At 38.5% G+C, this 18,635-nt stretch overlaps 1 pseudogene; it reads right to left on the bottom strand.

Moving 5' to 3' along the window:
- The window catches only part of LOC109023369 (ubiquitin-conjugating enzyme E2 Q2-like), a 31,765-nt pseudogene extending 13,133 nt beyond the window's left edge, over positions 1-18,632 (bottom strand).
- Positions 18,633-18,635: the final 3 nt, after the last annotated feature.

The raw sequence follows: 18,635 nt of genomic DNA, 5'->3' as shown, positions 1-18,635 counted from the left end.
GTCAGAAAATAAATGACTGGTCTTCATAAATTACTCACTCTCTGTTATTCTGTTACAACACTATAAAACAGACTAAGACAAATTTCTTTGAATGATTTTTCAGCAAGAGACAGTTTCACTACTTCTGTCAAGTAGTCCCTAAAATATTCTCAAATTCTCCTTTTATGTAAACATAAAAATTTTTAAACTCAGTAGTTTCTCTTCCAAAAAATGACCAAATACAGGTTAAGTACTGATTAGTATTAAATATAATTTTAGTGCTAAAAGTTAAGCACTTTTGTTTTCCAGAAAATCAAATCCAAGAACTCAGATAAAACAATTTGCTCAAAGGCATATCATGAGTTAGAGATAAAGCCAGGATTTATAAATTACATTCCATTCCAAATATGATGTGCTTTCAATTATTCCATATTAATAGTTATTTATAAAGGAGATTAGAGAATTACTCAAATGTTCAAAACTGAAGATATTTATGATTTTTTTTTTTTTGAGACAGAGTCTCACTCTTATCGCCCAGACAGGAGTGCAGTGGCACGATCTTGGCTCACTGCAACCTCCACCTCCTGGGTTCAAGTGATTCTCCTGCCTCAGCCTCCTGAGTAGCTGAGATTACAGGTACCCACCACCACATGCAGCTGATTTTTGTACTTTTAGTAGAGACAAACTTTCACCATGTTGGCCAGGCTGGTCTCAAACTCCTGACCTCAAGTGATCTGCCCACCTTGGCCTCCCACAGTGCTGGGGTTACAGGCATGAGCCACCTCGCCTGGCCAAAATGTTATTCGTATATAAAATACCTACTTCAGCCATCTCTTCTTCTTCCTCTTCTTTTGAAGTCACTTCTTCTGTTGTCCCATTCTGAAATAGAGAAAGAATCTGCCAGGGCTACACAGAACAAATATGCACCTTAGAAGACTGGTGTCATAGCTTTAGGGACAAACTCTCAACCATCTGTCACTGCAGTCCCACTACCAAAGAGCTTATTAAAATTAAAATGTGCATTTTTAAATCCAACTTTGATTTGACAAACAACAGTTCTCAGCTTTTAAAAATGAAAAAATTTTGAACAATTCAACTTAATGGATGCCTTAGGAATAAAGAAAAGCAATCAGTCAAATATAAAGCAAAACTGAAAAAAATTTTAAAACATAATCTAATTTAAAGTAAGAAAACATTCTACTTATATGGCTATGGGCATAAGATCAAAGACTCGTTTTGTTTAAAATAAATATCCCAAACTATCAGTTCCCCAAAACAGCTACCTTTTTAACTTTGAAAAGCCTGAATCATTACATAAATTCAATTTCCTTACATTTTAAGAGGTCAGATGTGTTACTTATAATAGACACTTCCCAAAACTAAGAATTATGAAATGATTATCACCTCACTATAAAGCAAATTGTCTTTTTAAAAACATGTAATTTACTATCAAATATCTCTCTACAAGACACAATTTACCAATTAACACAAATTACAATTATCAAGTTCAGAAATGAATCTAATGAATTTTTAGGAGGGGACTTTGTACCCAGTTTGGGCAAAGTTCAAAAGACAAGCTTCCTGGCCAGGACACAGTATATAAATGCATCTTTAACCATAAAGGCCAGTTCAGGTTAGAACCCAGAATATGTAAAAGATCGAGAAACTAGGATCCAGAAATGAAGACCAACAAAGATCTCAGCAGTATCTAAGCAGCAGCTTCCAAAACATAATTCACACCTTCTTCATTTCCCTAAATTGTTATATTCCAAAGCCAATTATTCTGGGTATCTAAAGAATATATACCTAGCCTCAAAGTCCCAAAGAATTTGGTTGCATCAATGGTTGAAAGAGCATTTTTGAAATGCTAATTTCAAAGCCTACCCAAAGAATCTGTTTTGCAAAAGCTCTCCGAGGTGATTCTCACATGCATCTGGGTCTGTCACCACTAGCCCAGTTACTAGCCTTCATTTTACACATGAGAAAGCTGAGCCCCTACCCCGTCAAAAAGGGGAAGTAATTTAATCAAAACAAAAAGTGAGTTAGGGCTGTGAAATCCTAAGATTAATTTCATTTCAAGATGTAACCTGGTCCTCTTTCTAAAACGCCACTGAGATGACAGAATTTTATAAAAGAGAGTAAGTCGGCTGCAGCAGCAACAAAACAACAAATACAAAAAGAATACCCTTAGTGAACCAAAACTATAAGGACATGCTAGAAGATACAAAGCAGATGGAATCAGACTGCTGGGCTTGAGAAAGCCACAAACACAATCCAAATAATGGAGGGACCACTTTTGTTTGAAGGATCAAACATTCTTCACTGTACTGTCCCAACTATAGTTGGTAAGGATCACTCTGCTCATAAGAAGCCTGTCTTGATGGTCTCTTACTATCAGTGTCAAAACCAGAGAGAAAAGACAGAATGTTTTTTAATATAACTCAATGCAGCAGCAAAATTTTATAACAGACTCTGCCTCTTCCTTTTAGCTCAAAATCTGGAAAGGTCACTGGCCAGCACCTCCCCATCCTCATGCCACAGGAAGAGCGCAGGTCTGCCAACAAGGAGGGGGAGGCCACAGCAAAAAAGAGTGACAATTCTGAAGACACTCATAACAACTCATACTGATCAAAGGTATACCTCATCTATAAATGAACAGATAACCATGTATCACCAGAAAGTTGAAGAAAACTAGCAACCTGAAAGGAAGGTGCCAAGTCAAAGAAGCACAAATGACCTGAAGCACTGCTAATGAAGGAAATAAGCAGAATTTTAAAACCTAATTGGAATCTTTAGCAGTAATTGAGAAGATACTGTATCCACAAAATACAAAACAGATTACTATGCAAAAGACAATTCTAGGAGGTAAAAATAAGACCCCTACACCAAAAACAAAACAAAACAAAACAAAAAACCACTTATAGAAGGTCCAGAGCACAATGGACATGACTCAGCAAAGCATTTAAGGGGGCTCGCATCTGTAATCCTGGCACTTTGAGATGTCGACGCGGGTGGATCACAAGGTCAGGAGATTGAGACCATCCTGGCTAACACAGTGAAACCCTGTCTCTACTAAAAATACAAAAAATTAGCTGGGCATGGTGGCACATGCCTGTAGTCCCAGCTACTCAGGAGGCTGAGGCACAAGTATCATTTGAACCTGAGAGGTAGAGGTTGCAGTGAGCCAAGATCGTGCCACTACACTCCAGCCTGGGTGACAGAGCGAGACTCCGTCTCAAAAAATAAATAAATAAGTAAATAACACCCCCACACTTTACAGTTACACAGAAAATCATACTAAGTATCAGAACTAAGAATCAGATAGGCATCAGACTTTTCATCTATAACAATAAATATCAGAACATAAAAGTGTAAAGACCTGGAAAGAAACTCAATTATGACCTCAGAATTCTATATCTAGCTCCCTCAAGACAGGAAGCATATCTGTGTATGTTTGCCTCTGGATTCTCCACACTGATATGGATGGAGTACTTTATATAGAGTCAAATACTTGTTGAACAAATGATAACAGACAACAAGTTCATGGAACACACTCCATACACATCCCCACAAACCATTTCTAGGAAAAAAAAAAACAAAAAAACAAGCCAGGATATTATTTAGGGATATACTTGTGGGGCAGGGAGCAGGAGACATAATACAAGAAGTAGCAATAAGCAAAGGCAACAGTAACACCAATAGTGAAGTCTAAATGATTGCTGATAATCTCGCTGAAAGGTCACAGGCCATATTCTCTGACCATACTGATGCACTAAAAATAACTCAAAAGCCACCTGAAAATGCTTTTTAAATGTTTTTTTTTTCTAGATAACTCCTGGGTAAAAGAAGAAATTGATCCTCATGCCTCAGTCATCCAACTCCTAAGAATGTGCCCCAGAGAAATGCTGGCACAAGGGTACCATGAAATACAGACAAGAATGACCACAGCAGCAATCACTGTTCCTAATAACACTGGAAACAACCCACATGTCTGTATCTAGTCAAGGGGATAAATGGTATGGTATATTCAAACAATGGAGTAAATACAGCAATGCAAAAGAACTATAGCTACACACAATAGGAACAAATTTCACACACAATGTTGAGCACAAAAAAGATATGAAAAAATACATATACTATGATTTTCAAAAGTCCAAATAATAGGCAACACTACACTGTATTGTTGAAGGATGCATATATGAGTGATAACACTAGAGAAACATAAGGCAAGATGAGCGTACAGAGGCATGGTGATCAGGAAGCAGCCTGCAGAAGGTTTCTGTAGTGCAAGCAACGTGCCTTCTCTTCACCTCAGTGCTGGCTAGGTGTTGGTTCCCAATTACTCACTCTAACTATATGTTACACTAAGCTTATGTTTTACATAATTTCAATACATGTCATATCTCACAATAAAAAGGTTTTTTTTTTTTTTTTTGAGGCAGAGTTTCGCTCTTCTTGCCCTGGCTGGAGTGCAGTGGCATGATCTCAGCTCACTGCAAGCTCTGTTTCCCGGGTTCAAGTGATTCTCCTGCCTCAGCCTCCTGAGTAGCTGGGATTAGAGGCATGCGCCATCACGCCTGGCTAATTTTTGTATTTTTAGTAGAGACGGGCTGTCTCCATGTTGGTCAGGCTGGTCTCGAAATCCTGACCTCAGGTGATCCACCTGCCTTGGCCTCCCAAAGTGCTGGGATTACAGGCATAAGCCACCATGCCAGGCCAATAAAAAGTTTTAATAGCAAGAGCAATGTGAACAGAGGATGCAATAAAATGACTTGGAAAATACAAACTATTTAGAAAATAGATTTTAAAACTTGTTCAATAAAGTCAGACAGCACCCAAAGAAAATATATACCCTTACATGTTTGTTTAAAAAGCAATTTAAATTACACTGATCTACTAAACTAGAAAAAGCAAAATAAACAAAAAGGGGAAATAATTAAAACATAAGGAAAATGTGAAAAAAAACTCACTAAATTTAAAAAATAAAACTAAAGAGGATTCTTTCAAAAGACTAAGATAATAAAACAGTCACGCCTCTGATAAGTGATCAAGATAAAGAAACCTTTGAAGAGAAAAGGGCATATAGCCACATGTGAATATGATGCAAAAAGTGAAAACTTTACACATCTTTACAACACCTTACAAGTATGGGAGAAGTGTTCATTTCTTTAAAGAATCTACAGTTACGAAAACTAACTGAAGAAACGGAAAATCTGGAGACCAATACGCAGAAGAAGGAAAAAGACAAAGACTCATCCTCCAAATTGGACATTTATTTAAACCAGGGTTTGTCAGCCTCAGTAATACTGATATCTTGGGCCAGACAATTCTTTGTGAGGGTTCTCCTGGTGTGTTGTGGGACATTTAGTAACATCCCCTCTACCCACGGAATGCCAATAAGACCTCCCGACCGTGACCAGTTGTGACCACAAAAATGTCTCCAGATATTTCCAAATGTCCCATGGGAGGCAAAACATTCCTGCAGTTGAAAACTACTGTGTAAACTAGATCTACATCCTAGGTCTTAGGAAAAAGATGTAAAGCTTCCCGAGTTAGCCCTGCATGCCCTTGATACTGAAATGAAATAAGAGCCTTAAAAGAAACAAACAAAACTATAATCTTATTTTATACAGAAGTAAAAATGCAAAAATAAAATATTACCATAGCCATTCTAACAGTGTTTATTATAGGAATGCAAGGATGATTCAAAATTGGGAAAATTTCATCAGGTAATTCACAAATTATACTTCGCCATAGAATTGTAGGCACAATCATGAAAAACAAGGTAGCTCTATATGCATTAAGTCCATGTGATATTCAGTGAAAAACACAAGTTGCAGATGTCTTACAGAAAAAAACTGAACACTGAACACATATTTCCACCATCTGCTCTTTGTCCTGAGGCTCCACTAGAAATACAGTGAAGAATAAACAATATATAAACACACAATTACAAAAAAAAGAAATGGGGTTACCCACAGAAGAGAATTCACCTCCATTAGACAATGACAGTAAATGGAAAATGGTTAATTAATGGAGCAAGCAAACAAAAGTGGAGGTCAGGGGGATACCAATAAGAAGGAAGCTAATTTGTCCCACAGCAACCTGGAAAGGTTCTAGACTCAGACACCAGGTACCCCTGAGAGTGGGACTGATAGGCAAGACTGAAAACAGAGATTAACCAAAAGCCTATACAGAGAACACATTTTCCAGGCCCTGAAACACACTGCTCTCCCCCATCTCCTTAAGCAGAACCCAAGCAAACATATCTACCTCAGACAAGAGAATGTAGATTTCACCTCCAGAGGAATGGAGTAGTTCCAGCCATCATTTATGATTGCACCGGGAGATAAGATAGAGGGGTAGAGGATGACAATTAGGAATCAGCATACATTCCCCCTAAAAGCTATCAGTTGCCAAGTCTTGGCCGTAAAGAACTCCCAATCAATTTTTAATTTTTATTTGTTATTTGTATTTATTTTATTTATTTATTTATTTATTTTTGAGACAGGGTCTTGCTCTTTCACCCAGGCTGGAATGCAAGAATGCAGCAGGATGATCACAGCTCACTTCAGCCTCAACATCCCAGGCTCAAGGGATCCTCCTGCCTCAGCCTCCCAAGTAGCTGGGACTACAGATGGGTGTCACCACACCTGGCTATTTTTTTTATTTATTTTTTGTAAAGATGGGGTCTCACTATGTTGCCCAAACTAGTCTTGAGCTCCCAGGCTCAAGTGATCCTCCCATGTCAGTCTCCCAAAGCACTGAGATTATAAGTGTGAGCCACCACACCCAGCCTCCCAGTCTTTTTGTACCTCTCTCAAATATGCATGAACAAAAAAGGGAATTAAAAAAAAGAAAAAGAATATAGGCTGGGCACGGTGGCTCATGCCTTTAATCCCAGCACTTTGGGAGGCTGAGGTGGGCGGATCACCTGAGGTTGGGAATTTGAAACCAGCCTGACCAACATGGAGAAACCCCTTTTCTACTAAAAATACAAAAATTAGCTGGGCGTGGTGGCACATGCCTGTAATCCCAGCTACTCAGGAGGCTGAGGCAGGAGAATCACTTGAACTCAGGAGGCAAAGTTTGCAGTGAGCTGAGATCATGCCATTGCACTCCATCCTGGGCAACAAGAGTGAAACTCCGTCTCAAAAAAAAAAAGACTACAAATGATAAGCAACATAGAATAGATATTTGAGGAAAGGTTTTAAAAAGAAAAATAAGACCAAAATAAACTAAGAAAAAAATTTTTTAAAGAACAAAGAGATGCTAGGGAGAAGACAAAACAGTATCAAAATCACTTCATAAAGACACTTGTGAATATATTACAAGAATAAAACAAAAATAGAATATGAATAAGGAATAATCAGAGAAGAAAAAGTTCTTAGAACTCAGGGTTCATCTTGGGAGTTGGTCCCCAATGAGCCACACCTCCTGTCATCATGTCCTTGGACAGGCCCATCCCACAGTGAATCTGGGTTGGCCTCAAGACTCACTTTAACCTACAGAATTTGGTAGAAATGACACTGGACCTGTTCCAGGTCTAAGCCTTAAGAACACCTGGCAGCTCCACTTCTGTGCTTCTGGAAGCCAAAATAAGTACTGACTATCTTCTAGGAGAAAGAGAAGCCACATGAAGAGGCCTGAGAGGATGAGATGCTATGCAGAGAGGAAGGCCACATGAAGAAACACCAAGGCAGCAGATCTGTGGGTGAAGAAGCCATCTCAGACACTCCACTGTAGCTGAGCATCCAGATGACCAGTCCCTGACACCATCTAACCACGCAGTGAGAGATGCCAAATGAGACCAGCAGAAAAACTGTCCAGCTATCCCCAGTTAACCCAAACAGTAGTGACAGATAGACAAATATGTAGTTTTATGCCATTAAGTTTTGGGAAAACTGGTTAAGCAACAATAACCAAAACAAAACTTAAAGTTATGACTGTCCAAATAAAATTTCCTAACAGTCAAAAGATAAGAAAAATATTCCAGAACTTAAAATTTAAAAAAATTAGAAATAATGTGACATACAAGACTCAAACAAGAGGACTAAAATCCAATTAACAGACACTTCAAAATGAACAAATAAAATGGAAAGGAGAAAGTTAACAAAAATATGACAAGATTCAAGATTCCAACTTCGAAAGAGCCGATCCATAGGCCTATCCATTCGGTGTACCCAGCACAGTGAATGAAAAAATACACACACTAAGTACAATGTTGTGCTATTTCAGCTCACCAAGGAAAAGACAAACTCCTAAAAGCTTCCAGAGAGAAAGTCATGCATAAATGAGTGAAACTCAGGATGACATGAGGCTTCACCACCATGACTGGTTAGAAGACAACAGCACAGACTTTGAAATTCTAAGGTAAAATTATCCTCAAGCTAGAAATACATAATCAACCAAACTATCAATCAAGTGTGAGGGTAGACTATGACAAAAGTGAATAGTGATGGAGATGTGCTAAGCACCAGGCACTCTTCTAAATGGTTTACATGTACCAACTCATTTAATCCTCATAGCTCCCTAGAAACATAGGTACTAATACTATTATTGGTTCCCCCATTTTGCAAATGGAAAATTGATGCATAGAGCAATTAGGGAATCAGCCCAAGGGCATACAGCTAATAAGTAGTAGAACCAAGATTCAAACCTATCTCAGACTGGTTCCAAAACTCAAACACTGGATTGTATTTTTTCAGAAGCTGGAGATCAGAAAATATACCACTCTATGCTTTCTTTGGGTTTTACTTGAGGACATAGTCAGGTAAAATGACAAAGGGAAAACCAAGAAAGATGACATGGGATCCAGGAAACAATGGATCTACTCTAGGCGAGCAGATGAGAAAAACCTCAAGATGACATGTGCACAGCCAACCCGAAGAACAACCTGCCAAAATGGGCACAGAGGAGCCAAAGGCTTTGGAAGAGAAGGAGATCTCACAGAAAGGGCTACAACAGAATTTTTTAAATTAAAAATTACTATTATGAGGAAGACACTGCAAAACAAAAAGCAGCACCAAGAAAAGAAATATCCTATCCTAAATATTCTAGAAAACTTGGCTTTATGAAGTCCTAATGATAATTAGTGATTACTTATATGACTAAAGATAATATCTGAGGAAGGCAAAGTGGGTGGTATGAGAGCTAAATTCTCATGTATTATACTAAAAAGTCAATAACTGATGCCTAAATAGGTAAATCCAGGAAGAAGTTAGGGGTGGTGGTGAGCTAGTGGAGATTTCTGTTGCTTGCAGGAGATAACATTTGGGTGAGTCCTTAAGAAGCATAGACAGACTTAAGGAGATGGCATTTCTAGGTGAAGGTAATTCAATGAGCAAAGACAAGCAATGAAAGAAGCAAGAACATTTATGGACCCCAGGAATATTCACAACAAAAAGCTGGTGTTAGGGAAAAGGGCAATTGTTTGCCTGTCATACTAAATACCAGCAGCTCCAAAGAATGAAAAGGTTTTTTTTAGTATCTAAAACAGAACAAACAAAACAATTCAATAGGAACAGAAAAACTAACTTCTAAGTAAGTTGAATAATAAAAAAAAATCATCCTAGTTTGACTTTTGTTTGAGACAATTTATTTTAGCTCTTGAACACTAGAGAATTTTTACCTTACCTAACTCATGGGTAGTGGTTGATCTGGCATCTCAACATCCAGGTGCTTAGGAAGGTTATGTAGTCTGAAGAGTCCACATATCAACCACTTCAATTGCTGATGAAGCTACAAAACACATTTCAGTAAATAAGCATTATGTTAAAGAGCCCTTAGAAGACATCAATAATGGTATGACTACTGCAATCAATCCAGTAGGAAATAAAAAAGTTCGTTACTGCTCAACTGCAGCGTAAGAGATTTTAAAAAAAAACTCTTTAAAATATTTTTAGGAGCCTCTAGTTTAAGAAAGTTACTATGGCTTGGGGTATAATCACTACAACTGATACCTAATGGAATGACAACAATAAAGGCAGAGGAATGAAGTTCCAGACCTTGTCCAATTTCTCATTGCTACCTTGTTTTCTTAGAAACTTACAATTTCAAACAAGAGAATATTAATGCATCAATGAGGCTACCAAAAAAAAAATTACCACACACAGGCAGTGTTGTTACACATGGATTATAAAATTTTATATTCCAGTCATAGTCAGTTAAAAGTACAAAAGCAAATGTGATCCAGCAGACAGAGCCTGGAAATCTAGATGACCTTGGATATCATATCTAATTCCTTGAGTTTGAGTCTACTCATCTGTAAAACAAAGAAATGAAAACTTTCCCAGAATAGTAAAGATTAAATGAAACCTGTAAAACACTTGATACTTAGTAGGCTCTTAAGTGTCTGTCTAAAAAATAATAATTCACTGGGAAACTGCAAAGAATAACTGTAAATGTCTACGTTTAAGTCCAAATAGTGTTGTAAGCATATTTACTTTAAGGAAGCAAGCAAGGTAAACTATGTGCACAAGTGTGGTTTTCATTGTTTAAAATGTTTTTCAATGTATAAGGTGACTCAAATTGGATCTAATAAGGCAACTCACTTCACTTGGTCAGGAACAATTTTCTGGGTGTCTCTGACCAAGAAAAGAGATGAAGAGAAAGAAGCAGGTTTACAAAGGACAAAGAAAGAAGACATAGGATTAGAATGGGTTAATGAAGCAAAGAATAAGCCTTCCCAAAGTGAACAATGAAGCAAGTGGAAACAGGAAGGTTGAACCGTAAATTACGATCCACCAAAAATCCTCATGCTTAAAAGGAAGCCAAGCCCCAGTGTGGATTCGTTATGCACCCAATGTGCTCTGTTTTGTGCTAAGTACATAGTGAAGATGAGGCAGGGTGATCTGGACACAGACCTGGACACTCTGACCTCTGGCACAGAAGGGGCTACAGGAGTGCTGGGGTGAAACAGGAATTAAAAGAAATTAAAGAATGTGAAACTACCATCAGAGTGAACAGGCAACCTACAGAATGGGAGAAAATTTTTGCAATCTGCCCATCTGACAAAGGGCTAATATCCAGAATCTACAAAGAACTTAAACAAATTTACAAGAAAAAATCAAATAACCCATCAAAAAGTGGGCAAAGGATATGAACAGAGACTTCTCAAAAGAAGACATCTATGCAGCCAACAGACACATGAAAAAATGCTCATCATCACTGGCCATCAGAGGAATGCAAATCAAAACCACAATGAGATACCATCTCATACCAGTTAGAATGGCAATCATTAAAAAGTCAGGAAACAACAGGTGCTGGAGAGGATGTGGAGAAATAGGAAAACTTTTACACTGTTGATGGGACTGTAAACTAGTTCAACCATTGTGGAAGACAGTGTGGCGATTCCTCAAGGATCTAGAACTAGAAATACCATTTGACCCAGCCATCCCATTACTGGGTATATACCCAAAGGATTATAAATCATGCTGGTATAAGGACACATGCACACGTATGTTTATTGTGGCACTATTCGCAACCAACCCAAATGTCCATCAGTGATGGACTGGATTAAGAAAATGTAGCACATATACACCATGGAATACTATGCGGCCATAAAAAAAGGATGAGTTCATATCCTTTGTAGGGACATGGATGAAGCTGGAAACCATCATTCTGAGCAAACTATTGCAAGGACAGAAAACCAAACACCGCATGTTCTCACTCACAGGTGGGAATTGAACAATGAGAACACCTGGACACAGGATGGGGAACATCACACACCGGGGCCTGTCGTGGGGTGGGGGGAGGGGGGAGGGATGGCATTAGGAGATATACCTAATGTAAATGACGAGTTAACGGGTGCAGCACACCAACATGGCACATGTATACATACGTAACTAACCTGCACATTATGCACATGTAGAACTTAAAGTATAATAATAATAAAAGAATGTGTAAGCAAAAACTCAGTTGTATGTAAAAAAAAACACCAATTCTCCCTAAGAAAGAAAAAGAGGTGGAGTCCTTTATAAATTAACTGCCTGTTTTTCTGAGGCTGGTGAGACTTATCTCTCCTCCTCTCCCAGGCATTGTGAAGACCCTGATTCTCTAGCTGTGCAGCTGCAAGGTCACTAGACAGATAAACTCAAGTCATAAAACATGTTTTTCTTTGAAAAGTAAGAAATAATGTAATGCATGTCTCAATTGAATAACTGTCTTTGTTTCTTGCTTCTGTAATATGCTTCCCCCTGCACAGATCTCCCCCCCCGCAAAACGCATAAAAGGTAACCTGACTCTTTGTTCAGGGCTCAGTCCTTTAGATGTTAATTTGACTGGGCTGGTGCACCTAAATAATAATATATATCCTCCTCAACCCCTCAGTCTCTCTGATTCCTAAATTATCCTGCTGCAGGGGGAGAGAGGCAGCAGAGTAGTGGAGTCATAGCAAGCAACAAGAAAGACAGGGTAGTGGCCGGGTGCACTGGCTCACACCTGTAATCCCAGCAATTTGGGAGGCCAAGGCGAGTGGATCACCTGAGGTCAGGAGTTTGAGACCAGCCTGGCCAACATGATGAAACCTCATCTCTACTAAAAATACAAAAATTACCCAGGTGTGGTGGCAGGTGCCTGTAATCCCAGCTACTCAGGAGGCTGAGGCAGGAGAATCATTTGAACCTGGGAGATGGAGGTTGCAGTAAGCCAAGATTGCATCATTGCACTCCAGCCTAGGCGACAAGAGTGAGACTTCATCTTAAAAAAAAAAAAAAAAAGAAAGGAAAGAAAGAAAGAAAGAAAGAAAGAAAGAAAGAAAGAAAGAAAGAAAGAAAGAAAGGGTAATACATGTTCCATGAATTTCAATTTTACTCTCTTCCTCCACAACACACACAGACAAAGCATTTGAGGGATGGGAAGAAGAAACTGAGATCACAGGGAAAATAGTAAGAAACATTCAGAAGGACAGGTCTTAGAAATTTACTAGTTTGGGGGGATCAGAGAACAGTAGCATATAAAAGAATGCTAAGACAGTTCCCAGGTTTAGGCATGGGTGACTAGTTTGATTATTTCATTTTGTCCCACTCACAATGACAAGGAGAATTATTGATGGAACACATGATGGGGCTGATAGAGTGCTAGGAGGTGGATACACGAAAATTTAAATATCTTCATTTTGAACACCCATGTCACTCCAAGTGAGATTCCCTAACATATATGATATGCAGACAGATATATGGGTTTGAAACTCTGGAGATGAATACGGATTTAGGAATCCCTGGGACACAGGTCATGACTTAAGTAATGGGAGTCAAAGATTACTCAGAGAAAGCACAGAATGAGAAGAGAAGAAAGAAGTAGGCCAAGGAAGAAGAGCTCGGAGGAGACCAAGACAGGGTGATAAGATCAAAACAGGAGAAAAGAATCTGATAGAAGTCCCATTCGACTATCATGTCCCTTCCCAGAGGACAGGGACATGCCTTTTTTGTCTTTTATACCCAATTGTCACAGGTCCTGGCACAGAAGCCACACAGTCTTTTTTAATTGTGTTCTACTATTCACAGTTTCCTGTATCCACCAGGGGAGAAAAAAGTAAGTATAAACAAGCACAGACATAGATTTTTTTACACTGTATACTAAAGGGGTCAGATTATATACAATATTTTATGCCTTACTTTTTTACTTAATACATCTTAGAAGTTTGCACATGCTCTTATGGAAAGACTGGCTGCATTTTTTTGGTCTACAACAGAATATTCTATTATAAAACTGTACACTATAATTTTTATTTAACCAACTCTTTACTGGTGGACATTAAGAACAGAGGAATGTCTCAACAAGGGAACAATCAACAGTATCAAAATACTGCAGAGGGGTCAATTTGGGGACTAAGAGGGGAGCCACTGGATTTGGCAACTAGGAGATAAATTTTAGTGCAACGATGAAGGCAGAATCCAGATTATAATGAGCTCAGTGAAAAAAGGTGAAGACATGTAGCTTATTCTCTCAAGAAACTAGGCTATGATAAACTGGCAGAGGCTCTAAGAGTGGGAGGTGAGTTGTTTTCTCCTTCATGTAAATATATTTACTTTTTTAAACACTAGGCCCAATTTTATATCCTACTTCATTTAACTTTTGAACATGTTTATGTATGTATGTATGTATTTTATGTAATGTTTTAGGCACTGAAAAATAACTCATTTCTGCTATTATAAAACTGTTATCTTTAGATATTCAGAAGCAGCTTCCTAAAAGGAGGTAGCAGTAATGGAGCTATGTCTATCAGTCTTTCCCATCAACCTCCTTGATGGAGATGTAAACATGTGTCCATCAAGCCTTTAATTTTCATCTCTTATCTTCATGGCTCTCCATACAAAACTTAACTCTTTTTTTGTATCTGTATATGTGTATTTATATGTATATCTATATCTAGAGAGAGAGAGAGAGAGAGTCTTGCTATGTTGCCCAGGCTGATCTCAAACTCCTGGGCTCAAGCAATCCTCCCACTTTGGCCTTGCAAAGTGCTGAGATTACAGGCGTGAACAACTGCCAGCCTCAGCCTTAACTCTTAAAATATCTTCAAACCGATGTTCTTGTGTTCTAATTTTTAAGAATAGATGTGTTTAAACCAACTACAACTTATTTTGACAAAAATTGGAGTTAAGGTTCAACCTTACTCAAATGGCCAGTTCTCCCAAAACAATTTACAGAATAATCTGTCTTTTCACTACTAAGTGAAAACACCACCTTTTCCTTATACTAAATTCTCATTTGCATGACTCTGGTTCTAAACTTCCATTGCCTTTATCTGTCTGGCCCAGGGCTAGTCCACAATATTTTATTTAATATCTGGTTGAAAGAGTCTATGCTTTATTATTTTTATCTACTCTTCTAAACAAACTTTAGCATCATTTTGTCAAGTGCCAAAATAAATCTGCTGGAATTTGTACTGAAATTTGTGTGTGTGTGTATATATATATGCATACACAATTTATATATATAAATATATATAAAATATAAAAAGCATATATATATTATATATATACACACACACAGTTTTTTTTCTTTTTTCTTTTTTTTTTGGAGACAGGGTCTCACTCTGTCACCTAGGCTGGAGTTCAGAGGCATGATCTCAGCTCACTGCAACCTCTGCCTCCCAGGCTCAAGTGATCTTCCCGCCTCAGCCTCAGGAGTAGTTGGAACAACAAGTGTGTGCCACAGACACCCAGCTGATTGTCATCTACCCACCTCAGCTTCCCAAACTGTTCAGATTACAGGTATGAGCCACTGTGCCCAGCAGAAATTACATTTATAAATTAATATGAAGACATGGTGATAACTAACATATTTATAACATGAAATCTGCTCATCTAGGAACATAGAATGCAAATCTTTCATTCCACTCAGCAAAATTTTGTCCTGTCCTTGATAAAAGTCCTGCACATCTAAGTTTATTCCTAGGTATTTAATTTTTGCTGAAATACCTGAAAAAATACTTCATCACTGTATCTTCTATGTGATTATAGCTAACATTGGGGAAGGCTATTGATTTTTATATAAAAGAGCTTTTAACCAGTAATCTTAAAAATTGTTTTTTTTCAGTTGGTTCTTTGGATATTTTTAGGTAAACAATCATGTCAACTGAAAATAATGATTATTTTTCTATAAAGACTATGACATCATGGGAAAATACAGTAAATACTTTTTAAAAGAATATAAAAGGGCTGGGAGCAGTGGCTCATGCCTGTAATCCCAGCACTTTGGGAAGCCACGGCGGGCAGATCATGAGGTCAGGAGATCGAGACCATCCTGGCTAACACGGTGAAATCCCATCTCTACTAAAAATACAAAAAATTAGCCGGGCATGGTGGCGGGCGCCTGTAGTCCCAGCTACTGGGGAGGCTGAGACAGGAGAATGGTGTGAACCCGGGAGGTGGAGCTTGCAATCAGCCGAGATCACACCACTGCACTCCAGCCTGGGCGACAGAGTGAGACTCTGTCTCAAAAAATAAATAAATAAATAAAACTATAGTGAATATGACCTCAACTATTTAAACATATATATAGGGGTTATGTATTTTGCTAGCAAAGAAAAAATATATACTGGTCAAAAAATGGCCATCGTTTCAACTGTCAATAGTGGTTATATTAGGTAGAGAAATTATGGGAGACTTCAATTTTTTTCTTTTTTTTCTGTACTTTACTAATTTTTGCAACAATGGTTGCTTATGAGTTTTATAATAAAAAAAGATTTTTAAAATTTTTCCAACATGGAAAGTTATATTTCTTTATGTACTAAAAACAAAAACAAAGCTTTCTATTTGAATACCTTTGACTTTTACTGCAGACTTACAGATGCTTGAAAGAAAAGGTAATTCTCTCCCACTAGTTCTGGTGTCATTCTTCCCATCTCTCCCTTCACTTCCACCTTGGTCTTTTTTCTACTTCCCACCTTGGCTAGTGGTCACTACCCAAAATGCCTGCTTGGCTTAATGGTTAGAATTCAGGGAAAAAGAGATCCTGAATTCCTAATCTAAACTAAGGTTATACATGTGGGAAATAATAAAGAGAATCCAGGTAGTAAGTAAGATTTGGAGGACTTAAAATACCCAGACTTTAATTCCTCTAATATTATAGTCATTAATCATGCTTTTGTTTTTATCATATTATATCTTAACATTTAATTTCTAACTATAATGTTCATGAGGAAAAGAGAAAATAGCTTGGCTTCTTTCCTCACCGAATTGTTGTTCTTAGTATCTTCTAGACATTCCAGAACTGATGTCAGATTTGGCTCATCATAGTCCACAAACCATATTGGTAAAGAAAATGAAGAGGATTCCTGTTTAACACAGAGACACCTATGTTAAACATTACATACAGACTAACCCAAATATGCAATTAAACCACACCACTAAATGGCAAGATGACCATGGATTGAAACAAAATGTATGGTGGAAAAGGCAACACATTAAATTCATGTGAGGAGCTGGACTTCTGAAACAGCCATCCTCCTTGCATAGCACTGTCTGCTGCTACAGCTCATAGAAGTCAACAATTTTCTTCAACACTGGTAGGCAGCCTCTAAATGGCCCTGATCACCCTCACCTCCTGCCATTCACACCCTTGTAAAATTCCACCCCTGGACCTAATGACTCACTTCTAACAAAGAGAATACAGCAAAAGTAATAACATCACTTCTGAGGTGAGGCTACAAGGAGACTACGATGCCTGCCTTGGTCACCCTTCTCCTGCTCTTTCCATTGCTCCCTGTGATGGAAGCCAGTTGCCATGTGATGAGGTGCCCTATGGAGAGGCCCACATGGCAAGGTATTGTAAAAGGCCTCTGACCAATAGCCACCTAGAAACGGAGGCCCAGTCCAACAGCCTCTGAGGTGAATCCTGCCAGTGTGAGCTTGGAGACAGATTCTCTCCCTATCCTGCCTTGGGATGATCACAGCCGCCATCAACACCTTCACTGCCTGGTGAGAGACCAAGCCAGTGAACCCAAGGTAAACTGCACAGAATTCTGACCCACAGAAACTGTGAGATAATGTTTGTTGTTTTAAGCTGCTAAATTTGTTACAGAGCAATAGATAACTAATTCAAACAGCATAAAATTCTAACATTTTATTCTACCACACAAACCAAGTAATACCAAGTAAATGCCATTACCATACATATATTTTTGTAACACAATTACATGTGATTTTTTTTTGAAAAGCTAATGAACTAAGCATTATGTGCTTTCACCTGCTAATAGACATTTACTCTGTTGTAGGATTTTCCATTATAAATTGGAGAAAAGCCATTATTATTATATATTAGCTTCGAAGAACTAGGTTCAAGTCACGGAAATCCATGAAAACCATGGAAAACCAGAAAAACAAGTTGGCCGGGCGCGGTGGCTCATGCCTGTAATCCCGGCACTTTGGGAGTCCAAGGTGGGTGGATCACGAGGTTAGGAGATCAAGACATCCTGGCCAACATGGTGAAACCACTTCTCTACCAAAATAAAAACAATTAGCCAGGTGTGGTGGCACATGCCTGTAGTCCCAGCTACTCAGGAGGCTGAGAGAGGGGAATCGCTTGAACCCAGGAGGCAGAGGTTTCAGTGAGCTGAGATGTGCCACTGCACTCCAGCCTGGAGACAGAGCAAGACTCCATCTCAAAAAAAAAAAAAAAGAAAAGAAAAGAAAAGAAAAGAAAAACAATTTGTATTGAAGGAGGACATCATTATCAGTATATCTCTTCAATAATGATTTATGTTACGATTCTCATTCATCTCTTACAGTGTCCCAAATCTCTTTACAGGCTAAAAGAAACTTTTCAGAATTAATCCTATTCTTTTTTTTTTTTTTTTGAAATGGAGTCTTGTTCTGTCACCCAGGCTGGATGCAGTGGCGCGATCTTGGTTCACTACAAGCTCTGCCTCCAGGGTTCACACCATTCTCCTGCATCAGCCTCCGGAGTAGTTGGGACTACAGGCACCTGTCAACACGCCTGGCTAATTTTTTGTATTTTTAGTAGAGATGGGGTTTCACCATATTAGCCAGGGTGGTCTCGATCTCCTGATCTCGTGAACCACCTGCCTCAGCCTCCCAAAGTGCTGGGATTACAGGTGTGAGCCACCGCACCTGGCCCAATCCTATTCTTAAAGAATACCACTTACTGAGTACTGCATTTTCTTCTCCAAATTCTTCAGCATACATTGG

This window comes from Gorilla gorilla, chromosome 16, assembly GCF_029281585.2.
Source record: "Gorilla gorilla gorilla isolate KB3781 chromosome 16, NHGRI_mGorGor1-v2.1_pri, whole genome shotgun sequence".
Classification (NCBI taxonomy): Eukaryota; Metazoa; Chordata; class Mammalia; order Primates; family Hominidae; genus Gorilla; species Gorilla gorilla.
Note: the sequence above shows the minus strand (reverse complement) of the source record. Positions and strands in the feature narration are given on the sequence as shown.